Source organism: Ambystoma mexicanum, chromosome 14 (assembly GCF_040938575.1).
Source record: "Ambystoma mexicanum isolate Mex_15411 chromosome 14, UKY_AmexF1_1, whole genome shotgun sequence".
NCBI lineage: Eukaryota > Metazoa > Chordata > Amphibia > Caudata > Ambystomatidae > Ambystoma > Ambystoma mexicanum.
Genome location: NC_090940.1, coordinates 111,540,278 through 111,561,633, shown reverse-complemented (window position 1 = coordinate 111,561,633; position 21,356 = coordinate 111,540,278). Strand labels below are relative to the sequence as shown.

General features: G+C 45.7%; 1 protein-coding gene across 2 annotated transcripts in view; it reads right to left on the bottom strand.

Moving 5' to 3' along the window:
- LOC138527470 (uncharacterized) overlaps positions 1-11,215 on the bottom strand; it is a 143,558-nt gene extending 132,343 nt beyond the window's left edge. The window contains exons 1-2 of one of the 2 annotated variants that reach the window (XR_011283932.1): positions 11,149-11,215; positions 5,480-5,630 (exon numbers count right to left, since the gene is read on the bottom strand). The gene's annotated coding sequence lies outside the window, so the exon portion shown is untranslated. The other variant, XR_011283933.1, reaches the window with a different exon arrangement.
- Positions 11,216-21,356: the final 10,141 nt, after the last annotated feature.

Genomic DNA, 21,356 nt, shown 5'->3' with positions numbered 1-21,356 from the left:
TTTTGTTTTCTGCATTCGGAATTGCACAGGGCCACAGAGGTATAATGTAATACCACAGTGTAAAGCCAGATCTCATTTCTATTGCGGAGCAGTGCCTGTGTTATCTTATGTTCCCTGGCCATTTGATTGCTATTATAAGACTCTGGTAGTGAGAAGACAAAGATCTGTGGTGAGGCAGTTGGTTCAGGGTTTTGGAATGAGAGTATTTCTTTTAATACCACTAGGCCAACATATGGCAAGGTCCGCTTAAAGGCAGAGGCGTAGCCAGGATTGTCTAACAAGTTGGGCCTAAAGCTAATGTAGTTGGGCCCACCGCAGGGACATAAACATCTGTAAATGCCCACACGGTGCTGCTGAGTGGACTTTTACACATTTTGGGTGGGCCTTGTCTGCTTAGGCCCTACCCTGTCTATGCCTCTGCTTAAAGGTAACATTTGTTAAGGAGAGAAGGGATCAGCTGGTAATGTTTCCAGAAATGTTCATGCATGTGCTGAGGGCACTCACCTCCATGAGGGATGATGGTCTCCTCGGCTCTCGTCTCCCCGGCTCTCTTCTCCTCGTCCCTATTCCACTCCACACATTGCTCTGTGTCAGGTCTTCAATATGTCAGCAGAGGGCCCTCCCCTCCTCAAGCACCAGTGCAGTCAGGGTTTGAGAAGGCAGCCATGGGTATGGAGGCAGGAGCCAGTCGTGGGGGGTCGGGGGTCAGTGAGGTCAGTCTCTAGGTCCAAGGAGCCTGATCTCTCTGCCCACAAAGCCACATGATTGTCGCTGTCTGCATGTCAGTCTCCATCCAGAGCAGTGAGGCATAGCCACAAGCTCCAGCAGAGGCCCCCGTGCAGGCTAGTCAAGAGGCGCTCTGCCATTGCGTGTACCAACCCACACCTCCTGCACTTTGGCATTTTATCTACCTATGCTCTACCACAGCAGTCATTCTCACTACAAGGTTTCTATCCAGAGTAGAAGACAAGAAGCTAAGAATCTGAAATGACAAGCTAAAAAAGGAAAGGAGTGCTGGGGCATTTTAAGCACCAGAGACTGTGAGTGACTGGAAGTCATTGCCATACCGGGGGGAGAATATAGGGGAACTAAGAGACTTTGTTGAGATTCTCAATTAAAGAAGGCCTCTTGACATCAGTTGTTTTGTTTCATGGTTGTGTTGTTTTGGGCAGGCCTAATAGTCATTCTTTTATTACCTGTGATTATTGTTTAGTAAAGGAAGCTATCCTCAGATTGTTTTAGAGAAGAAGAATGTCTATGTCTACCATGTCTAATGGTTCAAAGATACGTGACCATACATCCACAAAAAGGGACGTTAGCTCAGGGGCCATGTGCTCGTCCTGTAAACAAGACTATGCAGAGCAGCACGGGTTCAGTATCCGGTCCTGCTCTTTGGAGGCTGGAATCCAGTGTGAAGCACGATGTAGGAAACCAATGTAATCTCATGAAGGAAACAGTCATGATCTGTTAGGCATAATGCCAATTCAGAAGCCCCCGTCACCTCCATGGACCTTTGGAAGCCTGAACAGCTGCCTACTGGATTCCTCGAGGTTTACACTGATGAGCCAATTGAGAAGCCATTCTGTACTTACTACAGTGGGGTATCATAAGATAGGGTGAGAGTTTTTTGAGTGCCATACACTATTGCTCCAACGATTAACAATGCTTCGTATAGAACATGCACATGCAATGTCCCCTGGACATTTGTACTGATTTGGCTACCCGTTGTGACGAACACCTGATTCAACAGGCTTCGCCATTCAATTTCCAAGCTGCTAATGGGAGAGCCCGTCCTTGAGTCACCCACCTGACCATTAAAGACCTACAATGCGGAGTGTGGTAGCCTGAGACATGATAACTGCCAGATGCATTACCAGAGGGGACCATGACCTTTGTGGCCTGTAATGGGGGACCAAAATCCCAGGAGAAATATAGAGGAGACTTGGGCATGGCATTTATAGGGCATCCTTCTACTATGCTACTGGTTCCATGTTTTATTTACTACCAAAATATTTAGCCGCATTTTATTTTTACTGTTGATTTATTTTGTTTATGATTTTCATTTTCAGCTGTAGAATGGGCACGCCTCTCCACACAGCCCCCAGTAACCCATGACAAACTCTCTAAACTCATTATTTACTATCTTGAGCAAACCATCTGCATTTTGTTCTTCATATATATTCTGCTAAATTTATTGCAAGGAACATTCTGCACTGAAAAATATGTGCTGTGAATATTCTGCAATTAAATCTCTGCATAACATGGTACTGGGTACGGAACAGAAGCTACCTGTGGTGTCCTTGTGGACACAACTAACACTAGGTAAATTGGTATCATGTAATATTATCCCCACCAATAATATCACCATATATATGGGCGTGGGGTAAGGCCATAAGCGATATTATTAGTGGGGAAAATGTATGCGGTTATTAGCACCAGGGGTTGCAGGGGTGTACCCTGCAGGTTCCATGGCTTAATATCGCCGCATAAATATGGAGATATTTTTGTATGGCAATATTTTCGCGGGGATATTAACACATGGAACCGGTAAATTGACCTAGATATCCTTTATAGATATCGTAGGAAAAATGGTTTGGGGAAAAAGAAATTCTGATGAGAAAGAATCCCTGCTTATGCGATTTGTTGAATGTTCCTCCACTCACTTTATGGGGATTCCGATATATTGACAGGCGATGAGACTCTGCTTATGCCCCCAGGGTCCAAAACATTTCTGCCAGTGGCCTGGTACCCCCCTAGCTGTTGATATACCATTGTCAGAAGGTTGTTTGTTCTGTTGAGTACTGTTTGCCCTTAGATGAAGTGTATATACCACTGAAGAGCTTTATATATGACATTTGCTACATTACAATTTGAAAAGTGTGAAGTTTCTTCCTGACCCCAAATACCCGGATCCGCTATGGCGGTGGGATGTGAGGGGTCAAAATGTGATGCCTATGTACAGATTGTTGCGATTCAACGCCTATTAAAGGTCTCCACCTATTCTTCTTTGATGCAGGCATCTTGGTCTCATACTCAAGTAGGCTACTAATATGCGTGAAGGTGCCGTCATGAGGGCCAGAGATGTAGCCATGCCCATGGCCTTGCTGTGAATACCTCTGTGGCCAGTAGGGAAGTTAGACCTGACCAGAAACAAACTGCCCGGTCATCCAGGAGGAACACTATGCCATATATTGTCCAGGATATTGCCTCTTTGAAGGTCAGGTCTTGCGAAGGTGCCAGATTGGACCGGTTTGATGAGGATGCTGATACTGGCGAGCAGTTGATACACCTAATGAAGGGTTGCAGCCGACAGAGCTCTTACCATCCAGTTGCCTAGATGGGTAAAAACAAGTATTGCTTCCTCATGAATAATTGCTACTAAATGGTATAGTATCTTCATGATCACTTGAGGGCAAGACTTGAGCTAAAAGGGCTGGTTTTGCAGAGGGCTTTGTTACAATATTGTGAGCCTCATTAAGAGTTTACTGGTATCCCGCTAGTAATTCTGGTGGGATACAGGGAAACTGCCCTTACCGACCCTGCCACCAGATATCCCGGTATTACCGGGGGTGGCGGAGTGCGGGAAAGCTCTATTCCCATGGAGTCCCACTGTACTCCATGGGATGGGATTGTCGCAGTTACCGGCACCGGTATTGCCAGTGCCGGTAATTGCAGCATTTCTTTGCCAGTATGGGTATGATCTACCAGCAGTTCAGGCCTGCCAGGAGATCTGTGGCACACACCAGCAAACTTGAAGTGTGCCGGGGTGGGAAAAATGCTAGAGCCAGAATTATTGGCTTTTTCCAGACCTGCACACTTGTAATGAGCCTCTATGTGTAGCTCGGCATCCTTTAGATCTAAGGAAATCACCTTGTGCCACCAGAGGTCATAATTTCCATTATAAAGTGTGCAGTTTATATGACTGTTCAGGTATTTTAGATCCAAGACTAGGCAAAACCCTCCAGAAGATTCCCAGATTTGGGAAATCATCATTTGCTATTTTCCTTTTCAGGAAAGGCGATGATCATATTCTTCACCACTGGTGCCTTGGTTCCCATGTTTTAGGGCTGTTTCTTTTGAATTGCCTGTGGCTGGGGAGACAATGCATCTTCCTTGTGAGGTGGAGTGGAGAATTGGATCTGTGGCCAGGGGTCACCGGGCAAAGAGCGTTTTGCGGAAGGCTGATGGAAAAAAGGGCACCCCCTGCTAGATAGATCTCTGTCTATCGCTCTACACTGTATTTCTTTCAGGGGGTGGTGTCCCCACAGTTCCTGTTTCACCTACCTCCCCACCGCCCAAGCCTCACGCCCTGCTCCCTCTACTCCTCCCAAACATCCTACTCCACTCCCCACCCCACTTTTTCTCCTGCTAGCGCTATGGACCCTCTATGGAGAAACCCAACAGGCTCTTGAGCATCGGCCTAACGATGGGGCTCTTTTGTGCGTCAGGCTTCTCTCTAGCAGGATCTAGATAACTAATGGGAGAATTCCAGTGTATATTCCCTTTTAATCCAATTCACTAAGAGATCCTTGATCAGTGTCTCTAAAATTTGATGGAATGGTGATGGGTGTGGAGTTAGGACAGAGGTGTTTTTCTATCATGAGATTTTATTAAATGCAGGAAAGCTGTTCTGTGTTCATAAAAATAGTTTCTCATGTCTTCTTTTGTAGGGAAGTAGCCTTTTGGTAGAAAGGTTTCAAGAATATCTCCTTCCCTCAGGTTGGTTGTGCTTGCCTTTGTTTGTTTATGTGTGTCTGTGTGTGTTTTCTGCCCTTCGAAGGCCTGTGGACCTTATCCTCAAGTTAGTTCTCAAAGACATTAATTCCTTGAAAGGGACTATGCAAGGCCATGGCCTTGTGGGCTAAAAGCGGTATGCCACGTACAAATATGGACGTACCTCCTTACCAGCACATTTGCACCCAAAGCCAATGCCAGGTTCGGCAGGATTCCATTTGCTTCTGCATAGCTTAGCAGCTTCGTATAGTTCTCCTCAACCATAGCCTGCATGACAGTCAGAAGTGGTTTAAATATGCATGCGAGGACCTGAGACTGTGGCAGTAAAGGAATTAGCACTCGTAATGGGGTCCGACGTGCTCAAAAGCCAATGTATCCTATTGCCTCCAAATCTCTGGCAGAACAACAAACATCTCTCATAGAGAGGGAAATGCTGGTCTGCGTGTGGGATGGCAAACAATTCATAACTGGCACACAAAGGCCAATTGAGAAATACACTCAAAATAAAATAAAAATTGGCTGCGGAATCACAATTAGTAGCCTGGCATGGACCACAAAGGAGTGAGACTGGAGAAACGCTGCAGTGTGTGCTGTAAAAGTGCCAAGATGATCATCAGAAGGTCAGCACCAGTAAAGAAAGTGAAATGGGAAGGGATAGTATGAAGGAAGTAGTGGTGGACTGTATGGGTCACTAGAACATATGCCGCACCCACAATGTTTTGAAATAGTCTTAGTGCACTCTTACCTCTAACATGGTAGTGTTAAAACTGGTGGTTGACATCACCAACCATAACAGCCATTGAATGTTTCAGGGTAGTGATTCAGAAAAGGGTCCCCCTTCCCAAATGTTGATGGACAATTGGGTTCAGTTCCTGTCACTGGAGATGCAAGGATAGCTGAAAGAGAACATCCAGCACATTACTGTACCACTATACCATTCCCAAAGCAACAATTTCAACAAAGCAACTATCCAAGCTACAGTAGATAGACAGAGAGGCTGCCAGGGAGGCCGTTTATAAAGCTTTGGTGGCACAAAGGGATATATATATATATATATATATATATATATATATATATATATATATATATATATATATATATATATATATCGGTGTGTGCAGACAGATAAGGTACAATGCTGGTTCTTCATCTGTCTGCACACACCGACTGCCTTAAATTATTCTTTTTTTTTCAATAAAATACGGTGCTCTCCTGCCTTCCATGGTCTTTAAGGAAATTGCCCCCACCCTTCCCTAACCCATAAAATATAAATAATGCAGTTACTTAATCTTCTTGCCCGATGATTTCCAAATAGCTAAGAGTTTGCCGGTAACCCGCCGGTATACTGCCCTTACCATCTATGCCGCCCGACATCCTGATATTACTGTGATATTACAGGAGGCGGAGAGCCGGCTGAGAGCTTGTAAGTTCCCATGGGCTGGCATTGTCTGAATCACTGGGACTGCTATTACTGGTGCCAGTGATTTGCCAGCATGGGCCTGATCTACTGGTAGGTCAGGACCTGCTGGGAGATCCATGACCCCCACCGGCAAACTTGAATTGTGCCGGTCCAGAATTCCCAGCATTTTTTTCTCAGACCTGCACACTTATAATGAGGCCCATAAAACCGGCTGATCGAATTGACCTGCCCAATTCTATGCCGACCTCGAACAGTCCTTAATTGTCAAAATTTCTTGAAAGAGCAGTCACTGGACAATTGCATACCTATACTCTGAGAAATATGCAGTGCTAACTGTGACGCAGTGTGGTTTTAATCCTCTTTGTGGGACTTAGTCGCTGGTAACAACCATATGGGAAAATCTGAGATGGGAGGTTCGTGCTGGTGGTGTTAGGGCCTTAGTTCTTCTGAATTATTCGGTGGCCTTCGATACCATCAGCCACAAAATTCTCTTGTCCAGTCTACTGTACTTAGGTATAAAAAAAATGCAGCCTTTAATTGGCTAATTGCCTTCCTTAGAAAGAGACGTCAAATGATCTCTCTTCCCCCATATGACTCAGCTGCTGTCTCATTGAATTGTGTGGTGCTAACTGGCTCTGCCCTGCTACTCTGACTAGTTAAAGATGAATTTTTTGAATTATGTGGATGATACCTAGTTTAGCAGCACCCAGATAAAACAGTGGCAGACTCGGACTTCATGCCACGCCCTCTAATCAGAAAATGTTTGGCGTGCAAAAACACTCTTATGATTAACCAGGCCAAAACATACATTCTGTTGGTGGGTGCCCAACATAGAACTTGATCTGCTAGAATTTGGCTTACACAACTATTGGGGGAAGAGACGGAGCAGCGCAGAAGGGATTTTCAACTTTAAACTACTTAAGAGTAATGGAAATAGTCATTTCACACTTACACTATGCCCAAAAGCACGTTCATGGGTTTGACAAATATCTCCTGTACATGTAACAGTGACAACCCCTATTCGTTTTGTGAATTTTGACCATCTTTCTCCTGGACTGCGATCGCTTCATTGGCTGTGACTAAAAGAGTAGACTGTACGCCAAGAAGGAGAGTAGGTGGAGAGGAAAAAAAGAGGGACACGGATGAGAGAAAAGATATGGGGAAGGAAGAAGAGTGGAGAGGCACAGGAGGGTTCTATGTCATTCCATCTCCCATTTTTCTTCCTGAGGAGTTTTTTGCAGCCAATGTTTTGCCGCAATAACTCCGATTTTTTCAAAGCAATTTTTTTTGGGGGGTTTACCACCCCAAGCCCCCCTTCACAGCTATTTACAACCTATTCCCCCAAACCCCCTGAACCGTATATCCCTTTATCCACCCCTCAACATTTTTGTGATCAGTTTTTGTGGCCAAGAATCGGCGGCAAAAAACTCTGCGAAACAAAAACAGGCAATGAATGAACGTCATACTTTTTAGAACACAGATCACAGGGAGGTGTCAGAGGCAGTGGAGAATGGGGCAAAGTAAAGGCTCAAACAGGTGCCAAGTTTGCTCAGTCCATCCAGAAGGAGAAATCTGACAGTAGAGTGGGGTCCAACCAACTACATAATTTCCTGTCGCCGACCCCCATCAGATGACCTAAGGGTACGCAGTAGGAGTATCTAGCAGGACCAAGGCACATCGAAGAAAGAGACAGAGCCAAGGAAGATGTGTTTGGGGAACTCAGAAGGACGAGACAGGAGCAGGGCGAGCCCCATATCACCGTGGCTCACAGTCAATGATCCATGGTCCAATAAAGGAGACGCACCAGCAAGCTTCTGCGCCAGGAGGAGAAAAAATAGAAACGTAAAAGTAGAGCAATGCGAAAGGCCCCAGCAGCGAACTGTCTCGACTGCATTGGGACATCCAGGAATGGGGGGAGTACCCATAACTTCGAGCACAAAAAGCCCCGATCTGAAGCAGCATAGGGCAAACTGCTGGGGGCTAAATATACTCAGAAAAGTGCTCATAAAGAGGGCTTTGCAGCACCTGCTTAGAGAGACGGCATACGTGACAATGCCGGCGCAGCCAGGGGCACATGCAACCTAGCCACCACACCCTGGAACAACGGACCAGGCTGCACGCCTTTAGCTATAAACTGAAGGCACGATGAGTGACCAGCCAGACATCCCTGGGTCAGACCACGACAGCTCCACCAAGGCGGACATTCGGCTCCTAGTGGGAGAGATCCAGTGCATCAAGTCCACCCTGACTGAAAAAAATCACAGACCTGCAGTTCTATATGGGGAAAGTTAAGGATTGCATATAGAGGCAGTTGAAAACAATCAGCTATCCAGCGGCCACACAGTAATGAACAATGAAGCCCGGTTTCAGGACTTGAAACAAAGACAAAGAGATTTAGCACTTAAGCTTGACGATATGGAAAACAGAGAACGGCGAACGAATATCTGCATTAAGGGCCTCCAGGAAAAGCCAGGCGAGTCACAATCCTCTCTCGAAAGCCGAGTGACAGCCCTGATATCATCTGTGTTTCATCCTCAAGCAACACCGGACTGAATTCGACAGGATACACAGGGCCGGAGGCCAGCCAAAAGGCCTCAGATCCGTCCTGGCCAAATGTCATTACTACAAGCAAAAAGTGGACATTCTGCAAAAAGCAAGGGAGAAGGAGCCCATCACGTTCGATGAATCAAAAGTGAATATTTACTAGGATCTCTCTGCACTCACACTCCTTATAAGGAAGGGATGCCAACCGCTCACAACCTGGTTGCAGGAACGAGATGTCCGCTACAGTTGGGGATTCCCCTTTTCACTAAGTTGTGTGTGCAGGGGGAAGACTATTTCGTCACCTCCGAAGAGGAAGCAAAGGGAGTCCTGGAAGAATTGCAGATGAGCGCTCAAGAGACGGGACAGGACGGCGCACGGAAGATTAAAGGCCCAGTAGACAAGCCCATGACCTCCTCCCTGCGCAGAGGATGCCTGCCAGGCACAAGGAAATATAAGCACTTCAACACTCTGTGAAAGGCCGTGCAGGGTGAACTTGGTGAGGGACTAATTGGTAGGCTGCTTACAACTTCTGGCAAGCATGAATCGAGCAATCTGTGCACTCCGCAAGTTGGGGGTGGGGGGGAACTGGTCTGGGAGATACGTAGGGGAGTCCGATTTGTACCATGAAAACCCGAGACACTGTCGCCCTGCAAGTTAAGGTTGATGTATAAGTTTGCATTGACTCTGTTGGTCAGTTCAAGAGTTCAACATGTTAAATGCTGCGGTCTGTTCACGTTGGCACAAGTCCAGTTTAGACAACAGTTGCTCCACATTGGTGAGGGGCCCCTGTAGTGTGGTCCTTATTGCTTCTAGGGCATCTCCGACTAAGAGAGAAGTGCCCATGGAAGCACTTTTCAGAGGGGAGGATAGAAGGGGGGGGGACGCACATCAGAAGAGGAAAAAGGGTTCGCTAGCAGCCACCAAACTGCAACAAAACAGGCGGGCTAAGCACTCTCCACATGAAACAAGTTGGTTGAATGTGGGAAGCAGCAAGCCGACAGCCCTATGGTCAACAGTAATAGAAAGGCATCTGATGCAAGACCATGGCGCAAGCTAACAGGATTAGGTTTGGGTCACGTAATGTTAAAGGTCTGAATTCCCCACAAAAGCGCTCCATGTTGTCGAGGGAATTTAAACTCTCAAAGCTGGATGTGTTGTTCGTCCAAGAAACTAAATTTGCAAGGGGAAAGGAATTCAGGGTAGGGGGAAAGGGCACAGAAGGGGTGTTGTGGGCATCAGGTGAACACAAAACGGGAGGCGTGGGCACTGTCTACAGGAAATCGCTAGACCTACAGATCGCATAGGTCCACAGAGACAGAGAGGGCAGATATATAGCCATCAATGGGAAGGTGCGAGCTCGTATAATCACTATGTGCGGCATATGTGCCAAATCAGAAGCAACTAGCCTTCCGCAAAGCCCTCTTTATTTTCTTAGACAACTGGAAGACGGGGGCTTTGATATGCGGGGGGATTTTAATGTAATATCAGACACAGCCATGGACTGGGATTCCATGAGGCAAGGAGCGACCCCACCCCACTACCCAACCAGCGAACATGTTACTCACTACTTAGTTGAACAGGTCGGGGCGTTGCTCGACCTTAAGATACCAGAGAAGAGTGAGCTGCTCCGGTAAAATGTTCAGCCTAAGCTGGAGTAGTTCCTTCAGGAACGTTCCAGAACCAGGCCTCCTCAACTTGAGGAGCTCTTTTATGAAACACACCCCTTTGTTGTTCTGATGACACAATCAAAAGAGTTGGTTACCCAAAAGAGCGGGGATACCCACACTGCCACACCAAGGCTGTAGTGAAAGAAAAAAACACAATTAAGCGTGTAGTGGTATACAATAACAGATGCAGTTCCTAAAGGACAGTAAACTACCTGAAAAGATCCTTGTAGAAAATGTAATGGCAGCAAGAGATGTAGACAGGACCAGTTGACTAAGGAAAGAGAAAGGTAAGATTATTCCCCAGAAATCCTACAAAGGACCCGACATGGCACAGAATTGGCAAAAAGAGCTTACCCCTAACAGGAGATTGGTTGGTAGCAAAAGGAATCCAACAACGACAGGAAAAAATAAGAAAAAGGAATGTTAGTATAGGAGACTTCCCCGAACAGCACAATTGAGTATGCAAGTCTTACCGCTCTGAGGCAACAGAACTGATCCAGCTCTGTCTGTCACGGAACACTGGAGGCCGGGTGGCAGAATGCCAGCTTCCGCAATGAAAAAGAAAGGCTTCTGAACTAAAGCCGAATTGGAACGCTGAGTGGCGTAGAGGCTTGTCAGCTGGACGGAACCGCTGACGAGCGGTTGAACACCAATACTTGAACAAGCCAAAAGGGAGCAGGCCAAGAGAGGTAGTCGAGGGACGTTCCGGGGTCAGTATAATTAAATAAGAAATGGATCCGTAAGACGTTGCAATAGTGACGCTAATTAGAAGCAGCATCTTACCCGTTGAGTGTTTCTTTTGAATACTCCTCTGTGCGTGGGGCGCAGCCTCCCACGCCGTAACACCAGCTGATCAGTCACATGAGCTGCAGGAAACCTGGAGGCTGAGACACTGCGTCTCCAAGGCAACCGCCAGCGTTGTAAAAAAGGAGAGGCACTCAAACGGGTTGCATGGTGAGGAGCAAACCGCAGGGTTTTCATAACAGAACAATTCCCTGATCTCCTAAAGACAAACTACCTGGTAGACACATGGAGAGAGATGCACTTACGAGTATTCAGGCACTACTCTCCCTCACATCTCACATACATATACGAATCGATTATTTACTTATAGAAGCAGCAAACTCGCATGCAATGCAACTAGCTACCATACAGATAATAGGCTGGTCTGACCTTGACATGTGCCTGCTATAACTTGACCTGAGACCCCGCCCCCGGCCGCAAACGTATCGGAGATGAGTCTGTAATGATATGCTCTATACATACCTGCCTAACCTCCGGAATTTTTCCGGAGACTCCGGAATTTTAAGCATTTCTCCGGGTCTCCGGAAAAATCCCTTGAATCTCAGGAATTTTGAGATTCTTTCCGGGTCCCGTCATATTCCCCACCTGATTGGCTACCGGCGGCAGCCAATCAGGTGGAGAATATGACGGGACCCGGAAACGGCGCGAAATGTTCGTGCCCACTGCCTGCAACACCATACCTGCCTAACCTCCGGAATTTTTCCGGAGACTCCGGAATTTTAAGCATTTCTCCGGGTCTCCGGAAAAATCCCTTGAATCTCAGGAATTTTGAGATTCTTTCCGGGTCCCGTCATATTCCCCACCTGATTGGCTACCGGCGGCAGCCAATCAGGTGGAGAATATGACGGGACCCGGAAACGGCGCGAAATGTTTGTGCCCACTGCCTGCAACACTATAATAATAGTGCTTCCAGACTGTCATTGGATTGTAAGCAGTATTATTACGGTGGCGGTGCCACGTTCATTTTACTTACCATAGCACTGAAAATCATTCATTCAGTGCTATATTCAGCAAAATGAAGGCGGCGCCGCAGCCGAAATAATGCTGCTTTCAATCCATGTCATTCGATAGAAAGCAGCATTATTTCTGCTACGGCGCCGCATTCATTTTGCTTACTATTGCATTGAATGAACGAATGATTTTCAGTGCTGTGGTAAGCAAAATGAACGTGGCAACGCCGCCGTAATAATAGTGCTTTCCATCCAATGACATGGATTGAAAGCACCATTATTTCGGCGGCTTTGCTTACTATAACATTGAATGAATTATTTTCAATGCTATAGTAAGCAAAATGAAGGCTACAACAATCGGGTTTACCTTTTTGAAAGGTGGGCGGGGCGTGTGGGCGGCGTCTTGTGTGGATGTGGGCGGGGCTTAAATCTCAGGAATTTTGATTTTCAAATGTAGGCAGGTATGTGCAACACTATAATAATAGTGCTTCCAATCTATGCATAGCTCTCAACCATTTGTCTCGCAAAGGCGGGTGAAATCACCCGATTTTGTTTTTGGCGGGTGAGACGCCCATTGGAATGAATGGGCGTGCAGGAGGCTTGGCGGGTGAGTCAGCCCTTTGCAAGGCGGGTGACACCCGCCAAAAGCGGGTGAGTTGAGAGCTATGTCTGTCATTGGATTGTAAGCAGTATTATTACGGTGGCGGTGCCACGTTCATTTTACTTACCATAGCACTGAAAATCATTCATTCAGTGCTATATTCAGCAAAATGAAGGCGGCGCCGCAGCCGAAATAATGCTGCTTTCAATCCATGTCATTCGATAGAAAGCAGCATTATTTCTGCTACGGCGCCGCCTTCATTTTGCTTACTATTGCATTGAATGAACGAATGATTTTCAGTGCTGTGGTAAGCAAAATGAACGTGGCAACGCCGCCGTAATAATAGTGCTTTCCATCCAATGACATGGATTGAAAGCACCATTATTTCGGCGGCTTTGCTTACTATAACATTGAATGAATTATTTTCAATGCTATAGTAAGCAAAATGAAGGCTACAACAATCGGGTTTACCTTTTTGAAAGGTGGGCGGGGCGTGTGGGCGGCGTCTTGTGTGGATGTGGGCGGGGCTTAAATCTCAGGAATTTTGATTTTCAAATGTAGGCAGGTATGGCTCTATAAGGACCCAATATTTAAGGAAACCCTGGTTGGGGAAATAAAGGGCTATTTTTCAAACAATGACCCAGGGGAGATTGCATTAAATACCATATGTAAGGCAGCCAAAGCCACGCTACGCGGGGTCCTGATCTCGGAGGGAGCATTCAGAAACAGAACCAGGCAGTTCAGGGAGAACGAAATAAAAAGGGAAATTAGAAAAGAGGAAACTGTCCTCCAGACCCAGACAGCCTGTAAAGAAGAAGCCCTAGCAAGGCTTGCCTCGCTCCGTAAGGAACTGAGTGAAATATGGCATAACAAAGCATTAGTCCAACTTCGGTACTTAAAGCAAAGGTACTACGAGAAAGGCAACAAGGCCCACACCATGCTGGCTGCGCGCCTGCGAGCCCAGAGGGCAGTCCACAAACTGAAAAGTGTAATTGGGGAAGAGGTAACGGACCCGGGAGAGATAACAAAATGTTTTGCCCACTTTTACATCACACTTTATACTGCGGAAGGTAGTGTCTCAGAGGAAGACATAGCCCAGTATTTGAAAAGCATCCCCCGAACTCAATTGTCAGATGAGAGCTTAACAGCACTGAACTCTCCCATAACCGAGAAAGTCCAAGGCGCCATATCCAACCTCAAAGCAGGCTCCAGACCAGGGCAAGACAAATTCACCCCTGCCTTTTATAAAGCCCACAGTAGCGCTCCCACCCCATTTTTGGTTAAACTCTTTAATAAGATCTTGGAGACAAGTCAGGCCCCTGACTCGTTCACAGAATACAGAATTGTGGTCATTCCAAAAGAGGGTACAGACAAGCAGGACTGCGCATCATACCGCCCGATATCTCTAATACATGTAGATACCAAGATCTACGCCACCTGAATTCTTCCCCGACTAGTTCATACAGATCAAGTCAGTTAAATAAGGAGTAGAAAGGGAGCCGATAATGTACGCAAAACCCTAGACCTGATTGCTTCCATGAGTGACCAAGATGAAGACTCCACCCTATTGTCAATAGATGCAGAGAAAGCATTTGACAGGTTGGAATGTCCCTTTCTCCGATCAGTGATGGACTGGGCTGGGCCGACAATGGACAAGAGCCGCACAGGCGCTATATCGGGTAGCCTCGGCCAAGGTGGTAGTAAATGGCATGGCCTGAGAACCTTTGTTACAATTCCACTTAACACCACAAGTAAACCAATTAAAAGGACACTGATGGAAAAGGATACAATTGGAATTGCCCCGAAGTGAAGAGGCGTAGGGCGACGTCCGTTGATATTAGACCTTCCAACTAATGTCACTCTCTAGCTGGGTGAAAGGGCAGCTAAAGAGAGTAATTGGTGGAAAGGGCGTGTAAAAGACCAAGATCACCGGACTGTGAAAAGAGATCAAATTACTTTAGTATTTAACCAACTGCAATTAGGAATTATTAACCTTTTGAAACTGCACTAACCTGTGATGGGAACAGTCACCAGTAGAATCCAAAATCCATTTATCACCAAGATGCAACGAACAATGGGAAGGAAGGAAGTTAATATGGGAACTAACGGAATGAGGGCCGCACTAGAATTGGGTTGGTGCACTCCAGATAGCGTCCCTAGAGTTCAGTGCACTTGTCATGTTTGGAAGAAAGCAATTGGATATTGGAAATAGATGATCCAGGTCCCAGATGAGAACTGATAGGTAAGCCCCAAAAGGATCAAATGAGAAATGGGTTTTCACAAGGATGATGTATATGCTGTAAGGAAGGATGACTAAATGGCTGCTCCCAGTTGGATTAGAACACTGGAAACAAACACCGCAGGAAAAAGCATTAAATTGTTCGACTGCGTGATCCGCCGGTGACTCCATATTGGGAGTGTTGAGAAGTAGATTATGATGCACCGCTGAGGGCTGCGGTGTAATGTCAGCGGTGGAACTCGCTGACAGCTCTGGAAGAAAGTGGAGCGCCGAAGTGTCTTTAAAGAAGTACCGCTGGAGGCGTGGTGGACGTCGGATGGGCTCCGGATTAATGTGGAGCGCTGAAGAGTAGGTAAGGTGCACCGCTGGAGAGCGGTGGATGTCGGCTGGGTTCCGGATGACTGCGGAGCGCCAAAGAGTAGAGGTAAGGTGCACCGCTGAAGACGCGGTGGATGTCGGCTGGGCTCCGGATGACTGCAGAGCGCCGAAGAGTAGGTAAGGTGCACCGCTGAAGACGCGGTTGATGTCGGCTGGGCCAGCCAAATACTCCGAGCAGGAGTAACTAGAAACTGCCACAATATGAGTCGCGGAAGATGCGAGGAAAGGACCGGAGCTGTGGGAACAAACTCCAAGCTTCGAACGATAAAATGATCAGAAGCGAGGATCCCGAACCCCTTCCGGGTTAAATACAAGTCACGTGAGACGCGTACGTCCGGCAAAACACCACGTGACAAGCCCCTATTGAAAAGAAAGGAAAAAATATCCTGCATCACCCATCAGTGTACATTGCACATGTAAAAGAACAATGTTTATTAGGCGCGTTCTTTAAAAAGGACGCTTCCCTGGGAGTTTGCTGAAAAGACTCCAATGGGTAAAAAACGGTCTGGTTGTTCTACAAGCCGTGTTGGCATTAGGTCTCTGTTGTCTGGGCTTAAGGCTGGCAGGCATGACTACCTTTCTCTTTAACGCGTGGCACGCACCAGGGCTGCCCTCTGTCGCCCCTCCTGTTTGCCCTGGTCCTAGAACCACTCGCACATACTATATGGGCCAACGCTCAGATACGGGGATTGATGAGATCAGGGCGAGAATACAAACTAGCGCTATTTGCGGACGATATCCTTGCATACTTGACCCGTCTGAGGGGATCGGTCCCCACCCTGATAGTGATTCTCAAAGAATACGGGGCACTCTCGGGATTCCGCATCAATTTAAGTAAGACAGCAGCCCTGCCCCTAAAGCAGTCTGCCACTCCTCAGGTCACGTTGTTGCAGAAGAGGGGTTCCAGCTACAAACAGAGAAAATAAAATACCTGGGGATAAACATAACCAAGGATCTATCGAATCTGTTCACTGTGAATTCCCCCTCTCCTCCTATGGGACACTGTTTAGGATTTCAATCAGGTGACACACATCTTGGTCTCGGCCTAGTATGCAGCGCACAACTGAAATGCTTATTTTTTATGGTAGATTCAATGTTGAGATGGCACATCACTCATATCACACCCCCTTTTCAAATACCCCGGGTCACAATGGACCATGAACCAGGCTGGTTGGTAAAATACAATATTTATTTATTTGAAATTCAAAAGAAATCATACACTTTTAATATGGGGCAGCAACCACCAATGGGGTGATAATAACAATAGGCATGTAAGAAATGCACTTTAATCTTCTACTGACACATCTACAAAACACCAGGGAATGGGAGCACTTTTTGATTTTAGGAAAGATAGCACTCAAGTTAGAATATTCTCCTGCAATGTTCCCTCAACCCACAAATTATCAATTCTAAATGGATATGAAGAAACAGCAGGTTATCAGGGATAAGAAGCTGAAAATGGAATTCAAATCTGACCTTCCCTCCCCAAATAAGAGTGAAAATGGATTTGAAACCCTGGCAATGTTAAAAATGACACTCGGAAATGGATGAATAAAATAATGAATGTGTGTAAAAACCTTGAAGCAGATACAATTCTTCACTAAAGCAACAATGTAAAGGAACAAACAATCACAAGCAATGGATTAGCAAGAGCATATAGTTCGAAAAGTGAGTGGAAGATTTAAAACAGTTGGCAATCAAAATGACACGGAACCTTTACACATATTTCCGTTTTCCGTCTAAATTTACGAAAACGGTTTCTAGCTGTTAAACTGAATGAGATAGGCAAGATAGAATGAGGTGCGTTTCTGGAAAAATCGGGCAGTGAAAAACAGAAAAGCGGCTTTAAAATGGATTGCAAATTTTACGTAAACTAGATTTAATGGCTAAGAAAAAGAGGAAGCCACTCGTGAATCTCTAAAGTTATGCTGCAGTTGTAACCCTTCACATAGCGTACCCAGTTTCCTTCAGGGAAGATTTATTTATTTAATCAAAATTGCTAATGGCTTATGTTCTATGCAAAATAAAAATGAAGAGAAAATCGGTGCTAACACTAGGAATCAAAGGCAGGGTTTCACAGATAATGCTGACAATTTTAACAGGTTATCGGGGTCCGAATAGGATGGCTTAGAGAGGGAAACTAAGGACAAAGCAAGGCAAGGTATACTATGGATTTCTATGGGTTCCTATTGATACTCACAGTCCACTTTAGTTTAGGATTTTTGGACAGTCCGTGTTCTCGTCACCACACGGATCTGGTCTAACAAAGGACAGCCGGACAAAATCAGCAGGACAGGATCAGCTGGGCAGGGACTGGATACCAAATGATAGTTCTGGTCACAGGATGGCACAGATACCTCTGGATGCAGTTATTGGGGAGCAATTGGTGGCCCGAACGCCAGGCTGGTATCAGGAGGCTTCCCACAAAAATACCACTTCTTCTCCCTTTGGGTATTGGGATTTGAGAATTGAGGCCTTGCTGGAAGGGTCAGCAATGCTTGGCCTGGTAGTTGGATCTGGAATCTGGACCAGTGCAAGATGAAGGACGTAGGAACAGGACGCCGCGCAGGAAATCGGGAAGAGTGTGTCTGGAGTCCTGTCAGGGACCCTTTATAGAGCATAGTGACATCATTGACTATATTGCTGGGCCGGCTTAGCTAAGCATGCCTTTAAACAACTGGATTGGATAACCAATGTTGGTTGCCTCCCCTGGGTTGTACCCAGTTTATGAGGTTGTATTTTATGATGGAAAAAGACTTCCCACAGATCTTTTTTCCACAAATCTGTCATATCAATATTTATACTTTTGTTCAATGGTGGCACCGTAATAAATTGCATAATCAGGTCACATATTTTATGTAAAGGACAGCCGTCCAATCCTGCAATCTGTGAGACATTATTTTGGACAGTTACTAGTTTTTGATTATTTTAAGCATGAAAAATTTGGTCTAAAATTCCATTACTTTATACATATGTGGGGTTGATCATAAGTTGTGTAAGTATAACATTTTACATTTGGGACATGTATACTTTTCTGGTAATCTGCACTATTTTGTTACTTCTGTTCCCTATGCAGCAATGAAACCGATGACGTCTTAAAAGAAAGGCCATACAATGAAATATTTAAATTTTTCCAAAGTCCTGCTGCAGGGATAAAAGTTTTTACATTTTTATTCATACATAGTCCTTAGCACCAAATGGCAATCCTTTGTAAGCCATATATGGTTTTAGCTGGCAAGCAAACCCCCTGAACAGCAGGGTCACCATGGAGATCTTCCTTGGAGCTCCTTGCAGAATTCACAATTATGTGCAACATTCTGTTCACATCTCCTTGTCCCAGAAACCTCATTGTCAGTGAGCTCGGCAGAGACAAGATTCTTACCCACCCAGTAATTATCCTGGGGTTGTTATTCTCTGCTGAGAGTTTTTATGATAGTCCCCTCCCCCTTGGGGGAAGTTTCAGCCTGCCATCTGGAATAACTTATTTCTTTTTAGCTTGCAAATTCATCACAGTTGGTTTAAAATCTTTAATTTCTTAATTTACGGGTCCTGAATTAAACAAACCTAAGGAATAAAAATAGCTTCACATTGCTAAATAAGGCAGGCTTTCCTTCCACAGTTTACTTCTTAAACAGGCATTTTCTTTCTTTAGCTTGCACAAGCCCATTTTACATGTGTGGTGAAAACTGGTGTTTCCTTTAATTTCGGTTTTGCATCTGTCTTTCCAATATGGTTTACACAACAGTCTGTATAAAGCAAAGGTCTCCATAAAATTGACATGTGTACATACAGCTCTGATTCCTTTTCAAAAAGTGATTTTGACGCTTTTTATCCAAAGTTAAATGCTTTCCTGTGTTTGATGCAGTACAGCTTTTGTTGGTTTTCAGGTTTTGGCTTGCACAGCCTGTCAATCTGGAATAAGGCTTGGTTTTGCTGAGGGACAGTGGGGATATGCATGGGCAAGGCAGGGCCTTATTAATCACAGTGGCTTGAGGAAGGACAAATGGAAATAGTGTCAGAGCAGCATTTTTAAAGGTGAAAAAGTTTCATTTTTAATGGGGATTTTGGCTTTGCAGCAAAGCAATGCTGCTTTTTCTCTTTATTCCTTTTGTATGTGTATGAACACACTGGCAAGCTCCTTCAGTGTGCCCCCTGGTTCAATCCTACCCCATATGTGCTTGACAAAATGGTGCAGCCATATTTTTGTTATTGCAAAACGCAGTTTTGAAACCATGGCGCTCACAGGAACCAGCGCGGCTATTGGGCTGTTTCTGCGCAGATGCAACTTTGTGATGTGGGGAAGCACAGCTGAGTGGGTCAATATATCCCACAACACTATTAAAGCAGATCTACAGAGGTGGGCCAAAATGACATTGTTCTGGGCGGCGCGCTTTACATCGATAAAAATGAACATACTCCCTAGATTATTGTTCCTCTACCAATCACTCCCAGTAGTAATTCCAGAATCATTCCATACAGATGTCAAGGGATCTCTGCTCAAGTACCTGTGGGTGGACCAGAAGCCAAGAATCCCATACACGACCCTAGTGACACCCAGGGATAAGGGGGCATGGGCTTCCAAGACTTGTTTGAATACTATAGAGCATCCCAACTGTGGCTGCTAGTGGATCACTAAAGGGTAAATACAGAAAAGCAGTGGGTGGGTCGCAAAAATGATTTCTTCACCCCAGTAACCATGAGTGAATGCCTTTGGGTCCCTGCCAGCTCGATGCCCCTTAGAATCCGTGAACACCCTGTGCTCAAAATGTTTTGAACCATCTGGCATTTATCCCCAAGAATGCAGGGGGTCACGACTTGGCCATCCACACTAAGCTGCATATGGGCACCCCCGATAAGAGATCTGCTGGTGGACCTGAGCAGCTTTCAACCCCAGTACAAGAGAGGCCTGGTAAGGACAGGACAGATGTGGAGGGAGGGTTCATTCTTGTTGAAGCAGGAATTGGAAACAGAATTACAGGGCACTACTATCTCCCCACTATGCTATCTACAGCTCAGAAGCATGCTGCAGGATGCATGCTGTGCTGACACTCTCAGTAGACCGATAACCTTGCTAGAAAAAGTCCTCAATGAAAGCCAGACCCCCGAAGGGCTAACTTTGTGACTGTATTCCTCGCTCATCAACAGAGGCCACCTCCCCACACCAGGCACACAAGGTAAATAGGACACGGAACTGGGTTTGCATGAAAACAAGGGAGCTTGGGCGGCAATATATAGAGCAGTCGGGTCTTTCTCAATCTTGATGCAATATAAGATACACAATGGGCGGCTACTGTTACGATGGCATCTAACCCCACAAAGACTAGCCAAGATGTACCAGGGAGTAGCGCCACACTGTTGGAGAGGATGCCCCGAGATCAGTGACTACTGGCACGAGTGGTCGAGTTGTCAAAAGGTCCAATCATATTGGAAAGAGGTCCTAAGGTGGGTGAGTGCGAGCCATCGATGGGATACATAGGAACCTATCAAAAACTGCTACAATTGTTCGGGGTGGAGACGGAGAAGGGGGAGGAATATACAGTATTGTCACACATGCCCAGGAGATTCTTGCTATTAAGGTTTGGTTATGATGTACATTACAGATGCACAGAACACAGCTTGCAGAGAAGCAATCTCATTGCGCCATTGCTGTGTGAAATTGCCGCAAATCTCTTCGTAATGTACTGATGCGAGATGTCGAAGCTGTAACGATCACATCAGCATTTTTCTCTAATGCTGTTTATGTGGTTTCTCTGAAGCGTGCTGTAAAACAAATACAAGTCATACCTATACCTATATTGAACATTAATGAACTTTATAAGCAAAACCAAGAATCAATACAGATTAAAAGAATACCCACATGAAAGCAACCTATGGGGAAAGGAATATATGTGAAGGAGTGGAACCAAAAGTGGGCCTGAACAGAATCACCACCAAATAAACTTTGTGAATAAATGCAGTGCGGCAAGGCCGACTGGCAAAAGGAGTGCGAAAAAGCCAAGAGGCCAACAAGGAGAATCTA